Raw genomic sequence first — 25,631 nt, 5'->3', positions numbered from 1 at the left:
TAAATAACACTAACAGTATTATCAATCCAAAAGTTCCAATCCATCATCAATATTGTACCATATAAATCTATTAGACATGTCAATCAATTTATCAAAACTTATGTACTATATGAAAGTGCTAAAGTTGTGCAAAATTAGCAATAGCAGCATTAAATTTAATTCATAAGAATAATGTATTCTAATGAAGATGTATAAAACCTACACAATTCAAGTACATTCAAATATCAAAAAGAACAACTTCATTTAGTAAAATACTGTTCAGTATTATTACATTTCAAACAATCAAATCTGGGTAAAACGCCACATTGCACATAAAATACGAGCGAACAGTGAATAATCAGTACCATTAATCACTTCATTCAGTCGTTTGAGAACCATGTCAAAGCACCACAGAAATGGCTCATGTTAACACATGACTCACCAGTTCGACTTTTCAAACAACCGCGACGGTGAAACAATGCAGTCCGGTGCTGGCAGTCGGCTCTACAAGTCAATAAGTAGGCGTTTAAGTTTCAACATAACTATATTCAAGATAGAGCTTTCTAAAAAAACCACCTCGATCCATAACAAACATTTCCACACGCGTTGCCTGGCTCCTTCCGCACTACTGACCATAAGCGGCTCTTATTGGTGGTATGTGCGGTCACATGACAGAGCGCAGCAATACATCAAAGATCATTTATAAAGGCAAGAGCGTACACTCAACAGGTCGTCTTGGTACTCTTGTTACACCCTCCCCCCTTTAGACCATGCACCTCCGCGTGCATGTTACACAATGCGAACCGGAGAATCAGACTTTGAGTTTACTACCGGGGTGGCAGTAAATGCCTCGCCGTAGGCATCAGCCAGACTATGGGAAAGCGTCTGAACAACCGAGATCAAAGGATTACCTAAAGTAGAATAGGCAAGGCGGGTGGGTGGCCGTGACTGTCTTAAAGAGCGACGGACAATCTCAGGCTCAACCACCGATGGTACAGGATTTCCAGAGTCATCAAGTACATCTAATTGGTTAGGGACACTCTCAGCCGACTTGACGGCTGTCTCTGCTTGGCCACCATTCTCTGCTTCTCCATCCATCTTGTCCAGATCCCTGACTTCAGGTTGGATTGCGACAGACCCATCTGCTGCAGGTAAGCGTTCTTTATTATTTTCCACAGATGGAGGCTGAATTGTGACATCAACAGAGGATCCTCCAAGATCAGCTAAGTGGTCCTCCACAGGTTCAGCAAGTGTAGGCGCTGGTGCGTCCCTCAGTGTTGGCGAGGTCAAGAGACTTGTGGGGTGCGGAGGTGAAAGTGGTTCGTCAACTGTCTTTTTAATTTCAAATGTCTCTGGAAAGGGGTTCGCAAATAAAGGCAGATCACAATCTTCCTCATCACTCAAGTCTTCAGTAACAGGAACAGCATTGTGTTGACTGCGAGTCATTGGTCTCTGAGGGGGTGTGACCTCAGAAGGTGTATGACAAGAATTAGAAGGTAGAAATCCGCAAGGGAGAAGAAGATCACGGTGAAGTGTCCGAGTTGGAGCATCTTCCTGTTCCTCATGTCTGACAGTGTACACTGGGAGATCTCCAGCACGACTGAGAACAATATACGTGTCACGCTCCCACTTATCTTCTAATTTGTGTTTTCCACGCAGCCTGACGTTGCGAACAAGAACACGATCACCAACTTCCAGACGAGATGGAATTATGCGTCGGTCAAATCGAGTCTTGTTTCGCTCTGCTGATTTCTCTGCATTCCTGGTGGCAACTTTGCTCAAGCCTGGACCGCAACTGCTCGACATATTGTGAATGTGACTTGGTCTGACTCTCTCGAACTGGAAGACCAAAGGCAAGGTCGACTGGAAGACGGGGTAAACGACCAAACATTAGTTCGTACGGTGTAAATCCAGTAACATCACTTTTCGTACAGTTGTATGCGTGACAGAGGGGTTTTACATATTCTTTCCATCGCAGCTTCTGCTTGGGTTCCAAAGTACCAAGCATACTTAGAAGAGTTCTGTTGAACCGCTCCACAGGGTTTCTCCGTGGGTGGTATGGAGTAGTCCTTGTCTTAACAATGCCGGCAATTTCACAGAGTTCTTTTATAAGCTTAGATTCGAAATCAGGTCCTTGATCAGAATGAAGACGTTCAGGAATGCCATAGTAGACTATGAAGTTTTCCCATAAGCAACGTGCCACAGTCCGCGCCTTTTGATTTGGCGTGGGTAGAGCAAGAGCAAACTTCGTGAAGTGATCTGTAATGACAAGAATGTCTTTGGTGTTGCTTTGGTCCGGTTCTAGTGACAAAAAATCCATACAAATCAATTCAAGCGGCCGGGTGGTAGTGATATTGACCAAAGGCGCAGCTTTCTCCGGAAGGGACTTCCTTCTGACACACCGATCACAGGTTCTGATTTTGGACTCAACGTCAGCTGACATGCGCGGCCAAAAGAATCTGGAACGTGCGAGATCCAAAGTACGTTCCACACCTAGATGTCCCATGTCGTTATGTAGACTTTTCAGAACCAAGGATCGCAGCTCTTCAGGGAGAACAAGTTGAAATATGGTTTGTTCGCCATCCTGCCTCTTCCTGTACAAAACACCATCCAACAGTTTCAGGCGGTTTAACTCCCGAAGTAGAAGAGCAAGTTCAGGAAGCTCTTGTCTTGCTGTGGGAGGGACTCGCTCGCCGGTTTCCAACTGGTGAATCACTGCTTGGATGGATGGATCAGATCTTTGTTTCGTCATAAGTTCTTGAAGAGATAGAGATGGAACAACTGGCAATCCATGTTGACTTTCATCAATATAGCTTTCGGGAATAGCCTTGGCGGACATAGTCATGGACTCGACTAATGTGAAAGCATGGGAATCAGCAGAGAGAGTCAACGAGCAGGGTTTCACAAGATGGTTTTGGCAAATAGCTGCAACTACATCTGGCGCAACTCCACATGCAGGGTCACCACTGTGATCACAAGTGAACTGGCTGACAAGATCCAAATCAGAAGAAGCATCAGAAGCAGATGTATGTGGACGGCGTGACAGCGCATCGGCATCAAGGTTTTGCTTTCCAGCCCTATACTGGAGTGTGAAAGTATATGTGGAAAGAGCAGCAAGCCAACGATGACTAGCAGCATCCAATTTGGCAGACGTAAGAATGTATGTGAGTGGGTTATTGTCCGTAACCACAACAAAATTAGCCCCATAGAGATAGTCGTGGAATTTCTCTGTAATACTCCACTTCAATGCCAAAAATTCCAGTTTATGTGCTGGATACCTTGATTCACTGATGGAAAGCCCACGACTGGCATACGCAATAACTCTGAGGTGTCCATCTTGCTGTTGATACAGCGCTGCACCAAGCCCTGTGGCGCTCGCATCTGTATGTAAGATGTAGGGTTTCTTCGGATCAGCAAAACCCAGGACAGGTGCAGTGGTCAGCTGGTCAATCAAGGTCTCAAAAGCATGCTGGCATTTTGGAGACCATCTCTCTCCAAAGGGTAGATGCTTTGGGTCCTGATGCTTGGTATGGGGTTTTTTCTTTCCTGACTTGCGAGTGGGTACGTAACCCCTAGTCAAGTCATTCAGCGGCTTGGCTATAGTGGCGTATCCCCGGATGAATCTCCGGTAGTATCCGGCGAATCCTAAGAATGATTTCAATTCTCGCAGGGTTCGTGGAATTGGCCAAGTCTTTAAAGCAGAAATCTTCTCTGGGTCGGTCTCTACTCCCTTTTCTGATACCACATGACCCAGGTAACGTACAGATGTTTGGAAAAACATACATTTCTCCGGGGACAGTTTAAGACCGAACTCTTTCAGACGAGTGAGGACTCGCAGCAAGCGGTCCTCATGCTCTTCCAATGTCCTGGAAAAGATAATCAGGTCGTCCAAGAACACAAGTACTTCTTTAAGATGAAGGTCTCCCATACACTGCTCCATGAGGCGTTGGAACGTCGAGGGAGCATTGGTGACACCTTGTGGCATGCGATTGAACTCCCAGAACCCTAATGGTGTTACAAACGCAGTTTTTTCTTTGTCAACTTCACTCATTTCAATCTGGTAATAACCAGACTTAAGATCTAATACACTGAACCACCTGGAACCAGTCAGTGCAGAAAACGACTCTTCGAGATTGGGAAGGGCGTAGGCATCCTTTATGGTCTGGAGGTTCAGCTTTCGATAGTCAATGCATAGACGAACATCGCCGTTCTTTTTACGGACTACCACGATGGGTGAAGCAAATGGAGAGACTGATTCCCTAATAACTCCAGTCTTCAGAAGATCCCGCAGGTGTTGTCGCACTGCCTCAATATCCTGTGGATGGATTGGCCGTGGACGGTGTTTAAATGGGGTTTCGTCATGCAACTTGATGTTATGTTTGACCTTATTAGTTCTGCCAAAGTCTAGATCGTGATGGGAGAAAACTTCCGGTATTCCATTCAGTTTGTTCACAATCCGTTCTTTCCATTCTTGTGGGATAGATGAATCGCCAAAATTAAATTGTAGATCACGGGGAGGGGGTAGTGTGGAGTCAACCTTCACACTGGCATCATGTGAGAGGATTTGAGGCATTAGCACAAGATTGGCAATCGGGCTCAAGGGTGGAATACACACATCGTGTTCTGATTCATTTTTTATAATAACTGGTACTTTGTGAAAGGCATGCGGTGAAACTGTAATCAGACAATTTACAACACACAGTCCACCTGCCAATGGAGATGCTGGATGTTCAATGAGCACACAGGAGCGTGCTAGTGGGATGCTAGTACTGATTGAGCCTTCAATGACAACAATCTGACCCCCAGGAATGACAATTGGAGCTTTGCCTGAGAGTCTCACAATTCCATTGGTGCCCAGCTGCGCTTGTTGGTGACGTAATTGGAGCAGTTTCAAAACAGCTCGGTACCCATGTGCTAAGGGCTGAAAGCTTCCGGGGTTGCTCTCAATATACTGGTCGTACAAAGGTTCTAGAGTGTTCATTCCAATCAAAACATGTGATTGAAGCTCTGGACGTGAATCTGGAATCACGAGCGCCAATGTAGCCACTTCCATTTCAACCCCCACAAAGTCACTGGGGAACGTTACTGACATCTCAATATACCCCAAGTAGGGAACAGCTTGACCAGCTGCGCCTTCAACTTGGAGGAGATCACAAAGGGGTTTCAGTGGTTGAGAGGAAAAATGCTTGTTATAAAATGAAACAGGAACGGTGGTGACTTGTGACCCAGTGTCAAGTAGACAAGAACAGGTTTGGCCCGTGATGGTAACTTCACTTGTACACTTGGATCCTATTAATCCCTTTGGTAATCGAGTGTTGAGAGGTGGTGACGAAGTTAACTCTGTACAGGTAACTGAAGGAGAGTTCTTGGGACATTGTTGGTCCGAAGCAGTTCCAGTGCGCCCCGTAACAGGAACTGGGCTCAGTTTAAAGACTGGCTTGATGGGGGATTGGATTTGTGCCATTTCTGCAGTTTGTCAGCATGCTTCTTCTTCTTGAAAGTCACCAAAGCAGAATTCGGGGGATTGTCACACGCTGGTTTAATGTGTCCGTCTTCCCCGCATCGATAACAAAAACCTGGCTTCGGTCCCGCTGGTGCGGGTCTTAAGGATCGTGATGCAGATTTTGGTTTGGCACCGGAACCAGGAGGGATAGGTTTTGCTGATAATGACTGCTTCTGAGCGGATTGGGCTGCAGTCAAAGCTGCCAACTGTCTCTGTATGTCTGCTAACTGTTTTGTTAACTTTTCCAGTGTTATGGCTTGATGGTCTTCACCCCCAGCATAAGCATACTGAGCATGAGTCATGGCCTTTGTTTTGGATGGACCGAGATGCTGCTTCATTCGAATGGTCTTTGCTGCTTCCCTATCCTCCTCAGTACGCAACAGCAGTAATAATTCAGCAAAAGATGGCGGATTATGCTTTCGTTACTTGAGTTGGAGTTCGGAGATCAATGTATTGTCCCAACACCCTCTGCAAAACTGGTTAAGCAGGTGTTTGTTGGTTTCAGTGTGTGGAACTCCCCCTCTCTTAATGGCTAGACTGAGGGCAACTTGCAACCGCTGGAGATATGAAGATGACTTTTCTCCTGCATCTTGGAAAGTGTCCATGAATTTTGCAAAGAGCTCATCGCCATCTTGCACGGTACTGTATGCTGAATCCAAAATTTGAAGATAGACTGCTGGGCGTGTTTCTGGTTTCAAATGCTTGACCATGTCTGCAGCTGGAGGCAAGAGACTTTCAAAAATTTTTCTTGACCGTTGCAAGTCGGAGAAAGATGGATCATTTGACATCAGATCGACAGTAGAACGCCATGTCTCATAATCTGATTCATTCTGGGGGCGGGGCAACCTCCCAGAAAAAGCCCTGAGTCGCTGGCTAGAAAGATGAAGCATTGCACTGTCCTCATTTTTAACTATATGCTCCACCACATAACGCTGGACTTCTTGTGGATTAAGATCAGAAGCGGCATTATGTGGGAAAAAGAATCTTGGTGTATGTGAAGTCTTATGTTCCGGCTCATCTGATTCTTGACTCGAGTTCTCAACATTAGAAGTGGAGACAGCCAGCGAATTTAAGGTGACATCAGATGGTGGCAGTGGGTTAGATTGGGCAAGTGAGGCAGAATCTTGTGGGGCTGGCCTTAATTGCGTAACAGAGTGGCCAAGCAGAGACATCGCATCATTAAGGACTTCTGTAAAATCCTTTCCTGTACGCTTAGCCAAGTCTTTTAATTCTAATAAATAAGCATCAGTTTTTAGCTTCTCTATTTGAGTAGCACACACTGTTGACAGTTCTAAAATGTCATACGTTAGTTTACCATCATCACTCACAAATGTGTATGGCAAAGTGTCACGAAGTGCAACTATGGCAGCACCAGATTTATACTCAACAACCCATTTACGGTTAAACACAGACTCTGGCTCATCAATAAATTGACTTTTTAAAATTGAGCCATATTTTGTCAAAAATCCTATGACTTCTTCATCCGTTTCTGTCTTAGTGACTCCTTCAATCAAAACTGCATTGGGTATTTTTATGCCATGGTTCTCAAACACATCCATTTTAATGTTGTATATTTCTCTGTCCACAACAGTTCTGCCAACTCTCTCCTGGCTAGCTCACCAAATTATGTAGCCAATATTTGCTGCATATTGTAACAAAAGTACAGAAGTAAGAATAGGCTAGGTGTCAGAAGAGTAAGGTCCGGCTCGGGAAGAGAGGAGGCAGAGACTAAAACTTGTGTTTGGTAATTTCACCATGTATTAAATTACAGCGTGAACAACAACAACAACCCTAGTGGACAGGACAAATATACACTTATGTACAAGAAAAAATGAATGGCCATTCAATGCAAATAATAAATTTTCAATCATTTACCATGGAGAACCAAAATAAAGAAAAGAAGGGAAAAGAAGGGAACAACTCTTTATCGAGGCACGGATTGAACTATCTGATTGATAATTTCCAAAGTTCTGCAATATGAAGTTCATTTGTTGGCAATCGCATATTCACAGTTCACTTGCGCAAAAATGTAGTCACAGTTCATGCAACCAGCACTATAGTGATCCAATTGTCCAGCAACCGAGGTGTATGAGTGAATGTGAGTAACTGAGAGAATGAATCCGGAGGGGTTGCAGATCAGAGTGCAAGTGATGGAAAAGTGCAGGGTCGGCTACGAGAGCCTCCTACCAGCCCGAACAGAGCAGGTGGCTGGGGTTCCTGGCAGGAATCTCCATTTCCTTAGCTGCATTCAATGTTCGTTGACTGTTCCTGGGCTTAGCTCACCATCAATTCAAGTCTGGCCTGTATGAAACAGGACCATCTTAATATTCTTTGTGTACACAAATAAGAAACTACATTGCATAAATAACACTAACAGTATTATCAATCCAAAAGTTCCAATCCATCATCAATATTGTACCATATAAATCTATTAGACATGTCAATCAATTTATCAAAACTTATGTACTATATGAAAGTGCTAAAGTTGTGCAAAATTAGCAATAGCAGCATTAAATTTAATTCATAAGAATAATGTATTCTAATGAAGATGTATAAAACCTACACAATTCAAGTACATTCAAATATCAAAAAGAACAACTTCATTTAGTAAAATACTGTTCAGTATTATTACATTTCAAACAATCAAATCTGGGTAAAACGCCACATTGCACATAAAATACGAGCGAACAGTGAATAATCAGTACCATTAATCACTTCATTCAGTCGTTTGAGAACCATGTCAAAGCACCACAGAAATGGCTCATGTTAACACATGACTCACCAGTTCGACTTTTCAAACAACCGCGACGGTGAAACAATGCAGTCCGGTGCTGGCAGTCGGCTCTACAAGTCAATAAGTAGGCGTTTAAGTTTCAACATAACTATATTCAAGATAGAGCTTTCTAAAAAAAACCACCTCGATCCATAACAAACATTTCCACACGCGTTGCCTGGCTCCTTCCGCACTACTGACCATAAGCGGCTCTTATTGGTGGTATGTGCGGTCACATGACAGAGCGCGGCAATACATCAAAGATCATTTATAAAGGCAAGAGCGTACACTCAACAGGTCGTCTTGGTACTCTTGTTACATGAGGTTTTATTCAGATGAAGAATTTCTTCTGATACAAAGGTAGGGGAACAAAATAATATTAAAATTTTACCCAAGCACAACTAATTACAATTTGAGGTGATGAGATTTGATATAACCATTATGTTAAATTAGACGTGCTAATTCCAAATTGCTTGTTTTGGCAATACAAATTCAGATCCTGCATTCATATTTATAGTATTTATAGTCTTGGCCGACAAAGACAAAATACTGATATCGACTGAGAAACAGGTTTGCCGTGCTGTCGCCTAGCCAACAAGCCTCGGGGGATCACAGCACCAGTCAAAGGTATGAAACCGGACCTTCTCAGCAAATGCGTTCAGCTACTGAGACACAAACACTGATAATAGGCGACTAAGCCTTGTTTGGTGTTAAATTTCTGTGCAGCAGAAAAAAACACAAAAGTTCTGTGTTTTGCTAATGACATGGTGCTGGACATTTCTGAAAAAGTCAACAAGATTGCTACTGACTACCCGACTGTAAGATCGATTGTGATTCACACAGGAGCATTCGATGTGTTGAAAAAACAGTCGGAGATACTGAAGCAAGACTTCATTACCCTTGTAACAACTATTGCCTAGGTCCACTCTACCCTCTAATTTTTTTTTTTAAAAGTTTGCTACTCCTAAAGCAAATTCTCTGCAGCTGCCTAAATATTCCACTGCCCAGACAGGATCTAAGTTTGGTCAGGTCTGCAGGTGGTCACCCAACCACCAACAAAAGCTCTTTTGAAGCCGCTGACCAGGTGACAAAGGAATGTATGCGTCTGCCGAAGGAGTGTATTCAAGCCCGGCTTCTCGGAGCCCGAACAAATGGCTCCAATGATTTGGAATACACAAATGACCGATCAAAGGAATGTTCATGACTTCTTATCAATCACAAAGGATTCTGGCGTCTCACCCTTCCTGGAACGTCTAGATGGAGCAACAGCACCGTCAAGTGGTGAAACTTGGAACTATCCTTAGTGACAATTCACATAAGTAACCGCATTTTACACATTTATACCATGATAATTCTTGACAGACAACTGAACTACGAATGATTCATGTTATATCTTTGTGTGTATGAACATCCTATTTCATTTGTACTCCATAAAGTAGGGGTGTCACGATTCGCCAACTCCACGATTCGATTTAAATTTCGATTTTGGGGTCACGATTCGATTTTTTTTTCGATTTTTTTTTTTTTTTTTTTTTCGCTCCCCCACTTTATAACACAGAGGCATATGCTTCTGTAGGCTAAGGCTAGTCTATGATCATTGGTTCTATTCATTGTACAGTAAATCTTATTTCAAAAGATCGGCTACATATAGGTGATGCAATTTCCATATTATTTTTGTGTAAATTTATGTAATATATGATAATTGACATTAGGCAGGAATGATCAAATTCAAAGAATTTATTTACAATATAAAGTTAACCGTCTTGTTCTTACTGAAGTGTAAAATAAAAAATAAAAAAACAAAAACAAAAAGTCACAGTGGGTGCCTGCCATCTATTGACTGTTTTTGGTTACAACAGTGTGCTGTGCGTTCCTCTTAAAATAATGTGCAATGTGCAACAACAACAAACAATATATTGTATCCAAAGTCATGGAACAAATACAGCCTGAACAAACTATATCCCAACATTTACAGTTGCTGGGCATACTGTAGCGTGGTTCAAGTACACTAATTAAATGTTTGAATCCAGCGTTTTCCAAGGCTGCAGGTCTGCTGCTATAAATAGACCTATGGATCTGGCGTTTCGCGCGAGCTGAAGTGTGTGGAAGTTTCACTGTAAATGAGGATGAAATAGTTGGTTGGACCGTTGTTTTCCCACTTCTAGTTGAATTTGATAAATCTAAATCTTTGTGATGCCTGCGTAAATGTCCCGTCATGTTTGTCGTGTTTCCCGTTGTTATAGGCTGGCGGCTCGGGCCCGCCGCCGGCTCCGCTCCCCTAGTATGTATGTGTGTGTTTGTGTCGGCTGGTGCCCGTATAATGGTACTTCAGTTTGAATGCGCCAGCGCGACACTCTGATTGGAGGACTGTGCCAGCGCGACACTCCGATTGGACGACTGTGCCAGCGCGACACTCCGATTGGACGACTGTGCCAGCGCGACGCTATTGTGTATCCGTGTATTATACCCCTATTGGTTATTGTTGTTTCTCCTCCGTTCTGTCAGTTCTGTCAAATGCGGTTATTATTTGTTCACCTTCCACTTTCACTCCCTTGTCAAACCCCTGCCTGAAATTTCAATTAAAACTACTCAGATGTTAAAGTCGACCCGTGTTTATCTACTCTATATTTTCTGTTATTGTGTTACTTCCCTTCCCCTTGACGAGCCGGGCGTAACACCGTGGCCGAGTACAGTACGCGCACATAGCATATCTTGCAACTGTGGTCTTTTTATCGACAACGTGAACGTTGTCGACATAACTCACCGGGAACGCAAAATGTTTCCAAACTGGTGACGAGAGAAGCGGGAGCGGCTTGAAGCACCATTGCTGTGTCTGTCCGCGCTTGCCATCATGACTGCAGGAGAAGTCAGCTAACAAGTGCCGTTAGCTAGTAGCTGAATGGCTGCGTCTCATTTGCTTTCCTGGGAGGTGGCGGTGGCGGCGGTGGCGGCGGGCGCGGGGGGGGGGGGGCATCGAATCGTGTGTCCTCTCTTCTATTTCGATGCTCGAAATCGTGACGTAATTTCGATCGATTTCGATAAAAAATCGAAATCGTGACACCCTTACCATAAAGAATGAAAGATAATCAATATCTCTCAGTTCAGTCAGATTAGACAAGTAGAAGTTACCTCACAAGTTAGTTTATGATGCATTAATTACGATGTGTGTTAAACGGGTTGTGTGGGAAAACTGATTTGCCAGACTGACCAAATTTAATGCCAAATTATTAAACTCTTTAATAATTTTTTTCTTAAAGTCTGCCCGAGCGAGCAGAAGGGTGTGCCACCACCCACTGAAGCCCCGCCCAAAGACTTTAAAAGGGCGAGGAGACCCTCGCTCACTCTCTTGCCTCTTCCTGCTCTTCCGCCTCTTCCCTCTTGCTTCCAAGCCTTTTCCAAAACTTTCTTGCACGACCTGCGAGTGTCCCAGCCTGCTCGAACTCTTTGTTCCAAGAAACTTGCCAACCACGTGGCCTTTCCTTTTCTGGCAGCAACCGTTGCCGAGAGCAGACACTCGCTCCACGCCACGCCAAAGCAGGTGCAAACTGCAACGCTGACCCCAAAGACTGTTTTACTCCTTTTTTCTTTTTTTTTCTCTTCACCATCAGTGGAGTGCCCGCCAGAGGCGGACTCCGCGGCCCCGGCGTACACTTGCAACGTATCGCCGGACTCAAGGTTGTGCACCTAAGCCGCGCACCTCACCTGCTATTCGGTGGCGCTCCGCCGCAGTGCCAACGCACCTCCAACGGCTGGCCTTCCCCGTACGCAGGCGCGTACTGACCGAGCTGCAACACCTGAACTCGGACAGCTGTCCGGCAGAACCAACCTTGCCGAATCGCCGACCAATCAAGGGACGAGCCGCGCAACTACGTCAGGCCCCTGAGCGGCTTTCCTTGATCACCTGTGGAATAAACCCCTTTTTTTGATTTTCTTGCCTTTTTCAACGAACATTGACTATTTTTTTCCCTTTGCCACGAGACCCTTTTGCTCGTTCGACGCAAACGATGCTCGTAAGTCTGCATTTGATTCCCAAATTGGTACCACTGCGTGCAACTTACGTTTGAAACATATCACAGATCTGGCAGGTCAAATTTCTCTTTTCCCTGTTTCCTCATTCATTCGCATTCCTTCCTTATTTTCATTCGCTTTATTTTGTTTCTTTTCTTCTGACGGTAGAATAGTTAGATAGGCAGTGTTTTGATTCTGTAGTGTAGCAATCGTGAATAAATGCATGTTTTATGAACTCTATTCCGCCTAAGTCATCTGTGTTTCCGAGTGGATTATTATTCTTTTGTTAGTACAACGAACCACTGAATATCGAGTGTGGCGACTTTAGATTATAAATGACTGATGAAAGAAGGATTTTGGCCGTTGTTTGCTCCTGTTAACCCAAAGCAAAACCAACGTGGTGCCCCAGAGGTTATCGAGGTAAATATAATTTACCTCTGTAACGTCCAGATTATTAATTCGTCCAAAAGACGACCCAATTATCGCTACATAATGGTGCCCCGTGTGAGGCTACATAACATAAGAAGATCCACTCGAAAATACAAGACTTTGGACGTGAAAAGTAAAACACATTTCACGTAGTGTACCTAATCATTTGGCTCTGTGTAAAAAGGAAAACATTTCTGCTTACATAGAACTGCACTGACTTTCCCCTTCAGCGTTGAATCGAGCGTTTGTTAGCCGCCATCTTGCGTGTGTTACCACCGGAGTGGCTTGCTATAAGTAAACGAGAGTAACGGGAGTGATTGATGGAAGAAAAGTAAGAGCCGGTCACCGTTTGAGAAAATAGTGGCTTGTATTTGAAAACGTACGTGATAGAACTCGAGTTGTGCAACTTTTAAATTTCAGCTGGCTAAATTTGAAGTTGTTTGTCTTTGTGTTGTTGTGTTTCCGGAAATTGTGGGAAGTCAGGTGACAGCCGATGTGCATCGCTTTGACCAGACTCAAGTTACGTGCTTCGGAGTAGCTCACCGCGAGCAACGTAAACGACGTCCGAGTCATTTTCCCCGTGTCCTCCTACACCTAGTTTGTGGGAGAAGTTTGAGTCGTGACTGAGCTTTCTGTAGCCGCCGACTCAAAGTATCAGCTCGTGGCGAGCGGATGAACAGAGCGCTAAGACGTTAGCTGCTTACCTGTACCGTGTACGCATTTCCACAAGGTGGCGCCATAGTCCTTGTGAAGAGCTGTGTGGCTCGTGGAGGCGTGGTTGAGCCCCCCCCCCTCCCTTCCCGTTGGCGAGTTTGAGCCACGCCAGCAGACGCCCCGAAAGGGAGCGAGTCTTGCAGGCTGTCAGCTGTCAGTCAGCGTTTGAGCTGTCAATAGACAACTGACCCCCCACTGCTGCTTTAACGCCGGTGGTCCCTGCTCCGCGATAATTCTGATTCAATGTTACTGTCATGTTTCGGTTTTTGGGTTGGGTTTTTGTTTTATTTTGGTGAGTGTTGGTTGTTGGTGTTCCGGTCTTCTCCCCCCAGTCTCGTTATGTTAACCTTGTCCACCTGCTTGTGTCTTCCCTTCCTGATGTGTAGTGCTGATTGGTTCCCCCTCCCTGCTGTGTCTCCCAGGTGTGTCCGGTTATTGTCATTAGTGTTGGTATAAGGGAGTGGTGTTTGTCTCACGCGGGTGTGGGAGCATTGTTTGCTGTTGTCTGCATGCTTTGTCACAGTGGTGTCATTTGACCATTTGCCAAGTCTTCCACGCCAAGTCTACAAAGTCTTCCACGCCAAGTCTACAAAGTCTTCCACGCCAAGTCTACAAAGTCTTCCACGCCAAGTCTACAAAGTCTTCCACGCCAAGTCTACAAGGTCTTCCACGCCAAGTCTACAAAGTCTTCCACGCCCAGTCTACAAAGTCTTCCACGCAAAGTCTGCCACGCCAAGTCTTCACCGTCAGCCACGCCAAGTCTTCACCGTCAGCCACGCCAAGTCTTCAACGTCAGCCACGCCAAGTCTTCACCGTCAGCCACGCCAAGTCTTCACCGTCAGCCACGCCAAGTCTTCAACGTCAGCCACGCCAAGTCTTCAACGTCAGCCACGCCAAGTCTTCACCGTCAGCCACGCCAAGTCTTCACCGTCAGCCACGCCAAGTCTTCAACGTCAGCCACGCCAAGTCTTCAACGTCAGCCACGCCAAGTCTTCACCGTCAGCCACGCCAAGTCTTCACCGTCAGCCACGCCAAGTCTTCACCGTCAGCCACGCCAAGTCTTCACCGTCAGCCACGCCAAGTCTTCAACGTCAGCCACGCCAAGTCTTCAACGTCAGCCACGCCAAGTCTTCAACGTCAGCCACGCCAAGTCTTCACCGTCAGCCACGCCAAGTCTTCACCGTCAGCCACGCCAAGTCTTCACCGTCAGCCACGCCAAGTCTTCACCGTCAGCCACGCCAAGTCTTCAACGTCAGCCACGGCAAGTCTTCAACGTCAGCCACGCCAAGTCTTCAACGTCAGCCACGCCAAGTCTTCAACGTCAGCCACGCCAAGTCTTCAACGTCAGCCACGCCAAGTCTTCAACGTCAGCCACGCCAAGTCTTCAACGTCAGCCACGCCAAGTCTCTGCCTCACGCCAAGTCTCTGCCTCACGCCAAGTCTCTGCCTCACGCCAAGTCTCTGCCTCACGCCAAGTCTCTGCCTCACGCAACGCCAAGTCCTCGCCATGATCTGGGTACACGTCCAGCCCAGTCTTCTCCACTTCAGTCTCGTCCCGTCCTTCCCCACCACAGTCAATAAAGTCATTCTAGTTGCTGTCAGTCCACTTCTCCCTGCCTATTTATTCCGCCTCTGGGTCCGTCCATCACACCCCCACCGTGACAGAATGCTCCCACCTACCTGGACCCAGCGGAAGCGCCTCGTCCCCGTTCCGGCTCCCCGCCGGACTCAGGACCTCGTTCCGGCTCCCCACCGGACTCAGGACCTCGTTCCGGCTCCCCGCCGGACTCAGGACCCCGTTCCGGCTCCGCGCCGGATTCAAGTTCCCGTTCCGGCTCCGCGCCGGCCTCAGGACCCCGTTCCGGCTCCGCGCCGGCCTCAGGACCCCGTTCCGGCTCCGCGCCGGATTCAAGCTCCCGTTCCGGCTCCCCGCCGGACTCAGGACCCCATTCCGGCTCCGCGCCGGCCTCAAGCTCCCGTTCCGGCTCCCCGCCGGACTCAGGACCCCGTTCCGGCTCCGCGCCGGATTCAAGTTCCCGTTCCGGCTCCGCGCCGGATTCAAGTTCCCGTTCCGGCTCCGCGCCGGCCTCAGGACCCCGTTCCGGCTCCGCGCCGGATTCAAGTTCCCGTTCCGGCTCCGCGCCGGCCTCAGGACCCCGTTCCGGCTCCACGCCGGCCTCAGGACCCCGTTCCGGCGCCCTGCCGGCCTCAGGACCCCGTTCCGGCGCCCCGCCGGCTCCAGGCCCTCGTCCTGGCACCTCGGCAGCCCAAGAATGCCACGCCTGTGCCGCTTCAGCCCCTGGCCTCTTTGCCTGTGCCGCTGCTGCCGCTTCAGCCCCTGGCCACTTCGTCGCTGCCGGTCCCGGATGCAACGCCTGTGCCGCTGCCGCCGCAGCCCCAGGCCGCTTCGCCTGCGCCGCTGCCGCCGCAGCCCCAGGCCGCTTCGCCTCTGCCGCTGCCTCAGCAGCCCCTGGCCGCAACGCCTGTGCCGCTGCCTCCGCAGCCCCTGGCCGCAACGCCTGTGCCGCTGCCTCCGCAGCCCCTGGCCGCAGCGCCTGTGCAGCTGCCTCCGCAGCCCCTGGCCGCAGCGCCTGTGCAGCCTAAGCCCCTGGCGTCTCAGGTCCCCTCGTCGCGGCCAATTGGCATCTCAGGTCCCCTCGTCACGGCAGAGTTGCCGCCTTCTCCCGCTTCCTCATCTCTGTCTCAAGTTTCCTCGTCACAGCCCCAGCCAAAGTCTCAAGTTTCCTCGTCTCTGCCCCAGGTCAAATCCCCAGCTTCCTCGTCACAGCCCCAGCCAAAGTCTCAAGTTTCCTCGTCTCTGCCCCAGGTCAAATCCCCGGCTTCCTCGTCTCTGCCCCGATCAAAGTCTCCGGGCCTGGTGTCCGCCCCAAGCAGTGCGGTCATGGTGGCCGATCCGGGACCTAGCGCCAGGCGGCGCAGAAGACGGGCCCACCACGGGGACCGGCCCTTGGCGGAGCCACCCCAGTTTCAGCCCTCTGGGCCGATGATTTTGCCTCCTCCTGGGCCACCCCCGGATGCGGAGTTTATGGCATTGTGTGAGGCCGTTTTTCGCCCCCTTGTGTCCTCCTATTCCTACCCTGGTTGAGGGCTGTGTTTTGCTCCCGTTCCCGTCCCCACCCTCCCCTTTTTTGGCTTGTTTTGTGTTTGGGACGTCTGGGAGCCGTCCCTTGGTGGAGGGGTACTGTCATGTTTCGGTTTTTGGGTTGGGTTTTTGTTTTATTTTGGTGAGTGTTGGTTGTTGGTGTTCCGGTCTTCTCCCCCCAGTCTCGTTATGTTAACCTTGTCCACCTGCTTGTGTCTTCCCTTCCTGATGTGTAGTGCTGATTGGTTCCCCCTCCCTGCTGTGTCTCCCAGGTGTGTCCGGTTATTGTCATTAGTGTTGGTATAAGGGAGTGGTGTTTGTCTCACGCGGGTGTGGGAGCATTGTTTGCTGTTGTCTGCATGCTTTGTCACAGTGGTGTCATTTGACCATTTGCCAAGTCTTCCACGCCAAGTCTACAAAGTCTTCCACGCCAAGTCTACAAAGTCTTCCACGCCAAGTCTACAAAGTCTTCCACGCCAAGTCTACAAAGTCTTCCACGCCAAGTCTACAAGGTCTTCCACGCCAAGTCTACAAAGTCTTCCACGCCCAGTCTACAAAGTCTTCCACGCAAAGTCTGCCACGCCAAGTCTTCACCGTCAGCCACGCCAAGTCTTCACCGTCAGCCACGCCAAGTCTTCAACGTCAGCCACGCCAAGTCTTCACCGTCAGCCACGCCAAGTCTTCACCGTCAGCCACGCCAAGTCTTCAACGTCAGCCACGCCAAGTCTTCAACGTCAGCCACGCCAAGTCTTCACCGTCAGCCACGCCAAGTCTTCACCGTCAGCCACGCCAAGTCTTCAACGTCAGCCACGCCAAGTCTTCAACGTCAGCCACGCCAAGTCTTCACCGTCAGCCACGCCAAGTCTTCACCGTCAGCCACGCCAAGTCTTCACCGTCAGCCACGCCAAGTCTTCACCGTCAGCCACGCCAAGTCTTCAACGTCAGCCACGCCAAGTCTTCAACGTCAGCCACGCCAAGTCTTCAACGTCAGCCACGCCAAGTCTTCACCGTCAGCCACGCCAAGTCTTCACCGTCAGCCACGCCAAGTCTTCACCGTCAGCCACGCCAAGTCTTCACCGTCAGCCACGCCAAGTCTTCAACGTCAGCCACGCCAAGTCTTCAACGTCAGCCACGCCAAGTCTTCAACGTCAGCCACGCCAAGTCTTCAACGTCAGCCACGCCAAGTCTTCAACGTCAGCCACGCCAAGTCTTCAACGTCAGCCACGCCAAGTCTCTGCCTCACGCCAAGTCTCTGCCTCACGCCAAGTCTCTGCCTCACGCCAAGTCTCTGCCTCACGCCAAGTCTCTGCCTCACGCAACGCCAAGTCCTCGCCATGATCTGGGTACACGTCCAGCCCAGTCTTCTCCACTTCAGTCTCGTCCCGTCCTTCCCCACCACAGTTAATAAAGTCATTCTAGTTGCTGTCAGTCCACTTCTCCCTGCCTATTTATTCCGCCTCTGGGTCCGTCCATCACACCCCCACCGTGACAGTTACCACACATTGCTTTTTGAATTGTTTTCCGTGTCGAGCGTTGTACTTAGTGATTGTCGTCACTGTTAGTACGCAAGGATAATAAAAGAATTATCCACGTCCGATTAAACGCATTTGTAGTAGAGATAGACCGATAATCGGTCGGGCCGATAATCGGGGCCGATATTTGACATATTGGTACATATCGGTATCGGTCTGTTTTATTAATCTGACGGCCGATATGAGCGATCCATTTAAAACTCCGTCTTTTTGCTTCGAATGCAGCCCAGAGCGTCTCTGTCTGTTATGGAGTCCAACTCCAGCAATGTAACGCCCATAGCAGCATTTGATTGGTTAGCCGTGCAAGAGCCAGAACCAATCAGTAGTGTATGCCGTGTATCACAGTAGCCGGTCACACACGCACCCACGGACACAAAGCGAGACACATGCTTCGAAGGTAAGTTAAAAGAGAAGAGACTCCGCCGATCGTTTCACCATGATAAGCTAAACACATTGAATTATGTTGTGTATTAAATGCACTATATGAATGGAGCTGCAGTGCCTTGCATTGAATCCCCGCTAGCTAACAGTGGTGTGTTCAGCTTAGCATGTAGGCTAACACCCAGTAGCTAATTCGCTACTTGAACTACTCGGGGAGGGAATCACACACATTTTCACTTAATTAAGTAAATAATGTTTGTTAGAAAGGTTCCAAATATTAACAGTTGTCATTATTATATTGTCTAGTTCCATGTTAAGAGTAGAGTAATGTCATTATATTTACCTCTCGTGACGCACACATTGCATTCGTCCACTACTTGTTGCATAGCGGTTATTATGCAGTGAGATGCCACAGTGACACTAAATAGCGTTTAGTTACTTTATATTGTGTTTATTTGTCGCACTGGTTTGCCATTGTGTGCCTTAAGCTTCGACGTCGATTTGATTGACAGCTCGTTGTGCACCTCGTTAAAGTCCGCTCCGTAACTAATTAAGTGTCTCAAACACCGTTTAACTACACGAACGTGTTCTCTTCCGTATGTTTGGCATTAGTAGAGAAGTGCACTAAAGTATATTGTGCTTATTTGCTCGTTTTGTCTCTCTTTTCACGTCATGTCTGCTGTCATTTGGGACATTATCCTCTCAATGGATGCCACTAATATGTAACATCTACGGCCGTAGTCGGCTGCAATTAATGTTCAGTGATGTAATTTCGTTACGTGCCTCATACTTTGAATAATGAGCTCATGTTTGGTGTGTTGTATAACTTTCTCGTGTGTTAGTAACTATTCATGTGGACAGCTAAGACAGTGCTTGTTAATGTGAATTAGCAATGTTGCAGCCCAGTTATTATTTAGACAAGTACATCTGTGCCATTAAGTGATACAGTACAGTACAGTAGTGAGAGAATAGTGGGCCCATATACACACACGTGTCTATAAGTGTAAAACACATTAAACAGCAGAAAGTGGCAGCGGTCCACCGCAACAATGTCTGTTTAACCAAGTTATTCTTACTATTATTATAGCCAAGTTATTTTACTCTACCTTTTTCTGCGTTGATTGGGGCATCCTAAGTGGCACTAAACTACATGATGAAGTGTCTTTTGACAGTTCTCTTGTAGAGAGGAGTAGCATGATATTGCTGTTCTCGATTTAAGATCCTCAGCTTATCAAAACTGTCTATATGGTAACAATAACAATAATTATAATAAGGTCTACAAGAACTGTATGGTGTTCAGGGATGAATAGTTTTTCTCATGGAATTTTTTTTATTTTTTTTTGCTGTAGTAATAAGTAATGCCACAGCTGATGCACATTTTGAATGACAGGGTTCCTCCTATTACTTCAAAATATAAAAATATAACATTTATAGAATAAAACTACAAGTATCCCAAATGCTATAAAAGGTAATGTCACATTGGCCCCCACATTTAACTCCCCCCGCCACCAACGTCTTATTGCAGATAGAAGGATGTAAAATGAAAAGTGTAGTGTGAGAATCCATTGTAAAGAACGGTTAGGGTTTGCATTATTCAAAAATTTGGTGCCAACATTTTAACTTTTACTGCAAATGAATATCGGCTTCAAATATCGGTTATCTGCCTCCTTGACTACCGATAATCGGAATCGGTATCGGCCCTGAAAAAAGCATATCGGTCTATCTCTAATTTGTAGGCTCAATTGACTGCTTGCGTTTAATGATTGTAGTAATAGCCGACCGCATCCTAGCCTTTTACGCTGCCTAGCGTGAGAGCAATTACGGTTGCATCAACAAAACATACTGCTGGGTCAAATTAATACAAAGGAACTATTTACACTGTTGTGTTTTTCTTTTTTTCTCTTTTTTTTCATATTCCCTTTTATCCAGTTTCATACTAGGCTAACTAGCTGTATTCTTGACTTAACATTCCACTTAATTTCGGGTGTTGTGTTTGTTTAGTTGGTTTGGTAAACCTAGTATTATTATTATTATCATTATTATTTTCTTCTCTTTTATTTGTTTTTTTTCTTCTCATTTTTATCCATTATTTTTAATTTTGTTGTTTTTGTTTGTTCTTTTGTTTTTGTTTTTCGGTTGTGTCTAGTTAATAAGAAGGTGTGAGTTCGAATGAGCTATTATTAGAGAGGCAGCTCTAATATTTCTGTATAGTGTTGCAGTTTTTGTGTCCCAAACCCCGTCCACAAGACATTTGCATAAAACTTTACTGACACTGTAATCAGTCATTTGACTAACCCCGGGTTTTCACCGGATGCGGTTGCGGTGCGGTTGCGGTGCGGTGCGTCTTGACTGCGTGCTCCGGACGGGTCAATTTTTTTGTCAATCCACACCGGCTCCGCACAGCTGCGGTCCGGCAGCTCCGCGCGCGCGCGATCATGTGGCATTTCACAACGAGAGGTGGACTTCTTTTGATTTAACCTTTTCTTCTTCTTCTGCTATGAGATTCCATGCAGCATCCTTTTTTTGGTTGTCCTTGTAAAGTATATTAATAACGAGAGTCGGGTCAGTGCGGGTCCACTCTTTATTTCTGTCTTCCGCGTCCGGCTGCCGCTCAGTACGGCAAGCGAGACGGGCACAACAAGCAATCGCGAACATCAAACTCACAATACATTACAGTCCTTATAAAAAGGATGTGCCGTGTCATATATTATTTTGTGGTTTTCCACCTCCAATATAAACCTCTCCTCGTCCATGTTCGCTGGTGTCTAAACCGTGAATGAGCACATGGCCCGGCGACGCCCACGTCACGTTTTGCTGAAAAACTTGCGAAATAGGAGCTGGCGAGTGTTTTATTCTGAAAGGTAACCGGAAATTTATTTTGAAACTGCCTCGGTCTTCCTGTCCCGCTCGATGTGTTTTGTGCTAGCTTGCCATTTGCCGGAGGCCTACCGCTGCGGCGTCCGGCAAAAATAGAAAATAGGTCTATCCTTGCGGAAGGCTTGCGGCCGCAGGCCTTCCGCAGTCGACACGCAACGCACCCGCAAGCGGTGTAAACTGCACCATTCGAATGAATGGAATCTAATTGCTTGCGTCGCCGGACCGCACCGCAACCGCACCGCAACCGCACCACAACCGCAACCGGTGAAAACCCGGGGTAAGATTATTAACCCCTTTTAAGTTTATTTTCCCCTTTTCCTGCTTTGTTGGTTATTTAATTTAATTTTAATTTCAACTTTTAACTCGACTTCCAAAAAAATAAAAAAATAAATTTTTAATTTTTTTTTTTGATTTAGCTTTTTGGATTGACCGCTGTAACATTTCCGAGTTACTCTGTCCCTCATTTAAGCTATTCTTTGCTGAGTGAATCAAGTTGAAGTTAGTATTATTATTTTTATTTATTATTTTATTTTGGTTGCTGTTTGTTTTTGTTTGTTTTGATAACTGGAATTTATTTTTCCACAACTATAGTGTAAGCAGTGGGTTGCAGAGCCCACTACAAATCTTTTGCTTTTGTGGCAATTTCCCTTTTGATAATTTGAACCCAGTGTGTATTGTTGACGATAATACTTGATAGCGGTAGTTAGCTAACTGCGTACGCTAATTAACTAACTATTAAACGCTAGTATAAGTTTGATCGTCTAAAAGCTATTGACAATATGGCAGCACCCCGAGAGACTCCCAGCCCCTGTGAGAGCTTCGAGACCTTAGCTCAACTGGTGCAGAAGCTGACCAAGGACTTCTTACCTGGATACGCTGAGTCTATTAGGGATGCGGATGTCAATACGCTAAATGATAACCTCGCGCAGCTCATGAGTGACGCTGAGACAAAAGCCCCAAAGGACAAATCACTCATTCGAATGCTCGGATGTCTGACTTGAACCTTGCCGCGCAGTTTAGCTTCGCGATGCCGAGGACTGTCAAGTGAAACACCAACTTGACATGGCACGACAGCAGAGCCGTGACGCCACGGCACAGCTTGAAGCCGCCCACGACCGAGTGAAGGTCATGGAGACCCAGCTGGATGACGTTAAAGCGCAGCTGGATGAGGCAGAAGCCCGCGCAGATGCGGTGCTAGCCGAAAATCTGGGCAGTGATGCAGATGAGTCTGCTTCCACTGACGACTCCCATCAAAAGATTGGTGAGTTAACCCAAGCTCTCGCGTCCGCCGAAGAGACGAATCGAGAGCAAGAAAAACTGCTGAGATCCGCGGCAAATGAAATTCACAAACTAAAAGCAGAGGTGACTGACTTGACTGAACGACCGTCAAAAGACCAACTTCGGCTAGCAGAAGCAAATTAGTTTCGGGTGAGTTCGTCGCGAGCTCAGTCAACAGATGAAGTGAAGCGCCTCCAAGTTCAGGTACAAACCTTTAGGGAGGAACGTAATGCCGAAGTGGACCGCTCATATGACCTGCGAACCAAATTAGCATTGACTGAAGCCGAGGTTACCCGCCTCCGACAATGCCAACAGGAATATGAGACAGAGTTAGCTCATATTAAACATGAGTTACAACGCGCGCAGCAGTTGCATGAGGTCTCCCGAGGAGCCTCCCGGCCGGGAGCTCCACCCCCGCACAGACCTCCTGATCCCAGAGCCACAGCACCACAGCTCAAACTGCCACCTGAGTCCGGAACCGCCTGGAGGACGCCGCCAGTGACCACCGCCGCTTTAGGCCTGGCACCTCCAATGGCCGCCTCCCCACACGTTTTTGGGCCATCAGGTGATAACAGTTTCCAACGTGGACCCATGTCGTCTCCCCCGTTGGAGAGACAAATGGGCGTGGCCTGGAAAGATTTGGACAAGCTGGCTCGAAACATAGCCAAATTCGAACCGAAACCAGGGGGGTCGCACAACACGACAGAGTACTTGAAAGACATCAACTATCATCTCCAGAGGTTCCCAATGGCAACCGTGGAAGATAAGTTGTACTTGATTAAAATGACGTCCAGCCGAGCAGTCAATAGACTGCTGGAACGGCAGCCCGCTGATGTGTTGTCTGACCCCTTTGCACTGCACCAAGCCATCTCACGCGAGTTTGACGGTTCTCCTGGGTTGTCGGGCATGGAAGTCGCTAGGGGTGTTAAAAAAAATCGATTCGGCGATATATCGCGATACTACATCGCGCGATTCTCGAATCGATTCAATAATCGGCAGAATCGATTTTTTTTATTTTTATTTTTTTAGGATTCACACCTTGAGCATGGAAGAATCTTATATGAACGGAACATTAAGCCTTAATATTTTATTTTAATGCTGTTCAAACATGAAACAGATTACAACCTCTATAAGACTGAAATTTCAGATAAATAAATAATACATTTTCATATAAATCTTACACTCTACAAGCTTACTGATTAGTATTTTCTAAATTTGAATGAAAAAAAATCGCAACAATCGACTTATAAATTCGTATCGGGATTAATCGGTATCGAATCGAATCGTGACCTGTGAATCGTGATACGAATCGAATCGTCAGGTACTAGGCAATTCACACCCCTAGAAGTCGCCATGTTCGTCAAACAGGGAAAGCAGGAGTCTCCTCAGGCTTTCTATAGTCGTCTTCGCGATGCCTATTTTGGGACTCGTAACGAGCCCAACATGGAGGAAGATCCTGGTTTTAAAACATTGTTTGTCCGAAACCTCCAACAAAACCTTAACCACTACTTGGGACTGGCTTTGTGTCCTGAGACACTGAATAGCTCGCAGCTACGTGACTTAGCAGCTAGGGGCTATGCAAAGCTAAAATTATCCGCCCCCAAGGTAGGCGACGCAGGAATTTATAGAGTGGACGTGGGTCCTCCTTCAGAGCTGGAGGGAGCTTGCTCCTTTGCTCCGAGGGAAGACCAGACTAAATCAAAAAAGTCAAAACAGTCCCGCGCCCCGCGAAACCGGAAACCGCGCTCCAAAACCGACTACTCGCGTGACGAGAAATCGGACGGAGAAAAGCAAGCTGACGACCGCCGGCGCTCCAAATTTGCTAAAGGTAAGCCTGATTCGCGCTATCATCCAAAACGTGATAAAGTCGAACGCGCGCCAGCAACCGATTCCTGCCGCGAGTCCCGGAACCGCCAAGTCGACTCCGAGACTGTCCACAACGCAGTTGCCGACGGCATATGGAAGACACTCCTGAAATTGTCAAAAGACTCGTCAAAAGACCCGCCTTTATGACTAACCGACGGCCGGATGCCCACTGAAGTGACCCACCAGCAGAGGTCACCAGAGGGGCCTCCAATAGCCGACACTCAGACACCTACTAAACTGCCTTCTGACTCAACAATATTGGTACTGCAGGCTGATCCAAATACAGCAGACCCGCATGTATCGCGATCAACTGATGACGTGAGACCGTTCCAACAGCTTTTAGGTGATCTCACCACCGGGGGGATAGCTCGTAAATTCTATCTGAGCGTCACCCTGGAGCGAGCTCTAACTTACGAAGCCCTTGTAGATCCCGCCGCAGACATCACGGTGATGTCCAACACGGTGTTCGAACGACTCCGCGCCGCGTCACAAGCTAATAGTCGACCGCTCCGCCTACGGCGGTGCCCACTCACCGTTAGCGCCTTCTCACCTACTAACACAAAGCTGGAATCTGTCGCGATGGTACACTGGTCTATTGGCCCCATGGAATTCATCCATCCAGTCTATGTGGGACCCATTGAGTCAGTTCCCCTTCTTATTGGCCAAGACCTGTTGTTCCGCTTCCAACACATCATAGACTACCAGAGACTCCAGATTTGGGCCCAGGTGTGGCAGGCCCTGCCGACATTTCCTTCGGGCCCTGACCAGGCTCAGCTTTGCACTGTGACTCGGGCGCAGCCACCCCACGGGGAAGCAGACGCCCCCACAGGGAGCTGGGACACGACACAGTCCAAGGCAGGACCCCTCGCGTCCCCGACAAAGGACCGGCTGAGAAGCCATGACACCTTTCTTTGTGACCTTGACCCACCCCCACCTGATGCAGGGTACGCCCCGTGCATCATCGGAGGTGTCCACGTGCAAGGTGCACCTGTTCTTGACGCTATACTCGCCTTGTGGGCTGACAAATCAGCCATTTCTGCAGCATTCGCTGACAACTTGCAAGATCTCGACCCGAACATTCTTTTCGTCTCCAAGTCTTGCCGGTTTCCGTTGAACACGGAACCTCCTCTTACAATAACTGCAGTGGGCGTGTGCGCTTTAAACCTTCAGCGGAAGCAGCACTCACTG

At 47.4% G+C, this 25,631-nt stretch overlaps 1 protein-coding gene across 7 annotated transcripts in view; it reads right to left on the bottom strand.

Moving 5' to 3' along the window:
* cacna1db (calcium channel, voltage-dependent, L type, alpha 1D subunit, b) overlaps positions 1-25,631 on the bottom strand; it is a 240,290-nt gene that overhangs the window by 23,196 nt on the left and 191,463 nt on the right. The gene's annotated exons all lie outside the window — the stretch shown is intronic.

Source organism: Festucalex cinctus, chromosome 2 (assembly GCF_051991245.1).
Source record: "Festucalex cinctus isolate MCC-2025b chromosome 2, RoL_Fcin_1.0, whole genome shotgun sequence".
NCBI classification, from domain to species: Eukaryota; Metazoa; Chordata; class Actinopteri; order Syngnathiformes; family Syngnathidae; genus Festucalex; species Festucalex cinctus.
Note: the sequence above shows the minus strand (reverse complement) of the source record. Positions and strands in the feature narration are given on the sequence as shown.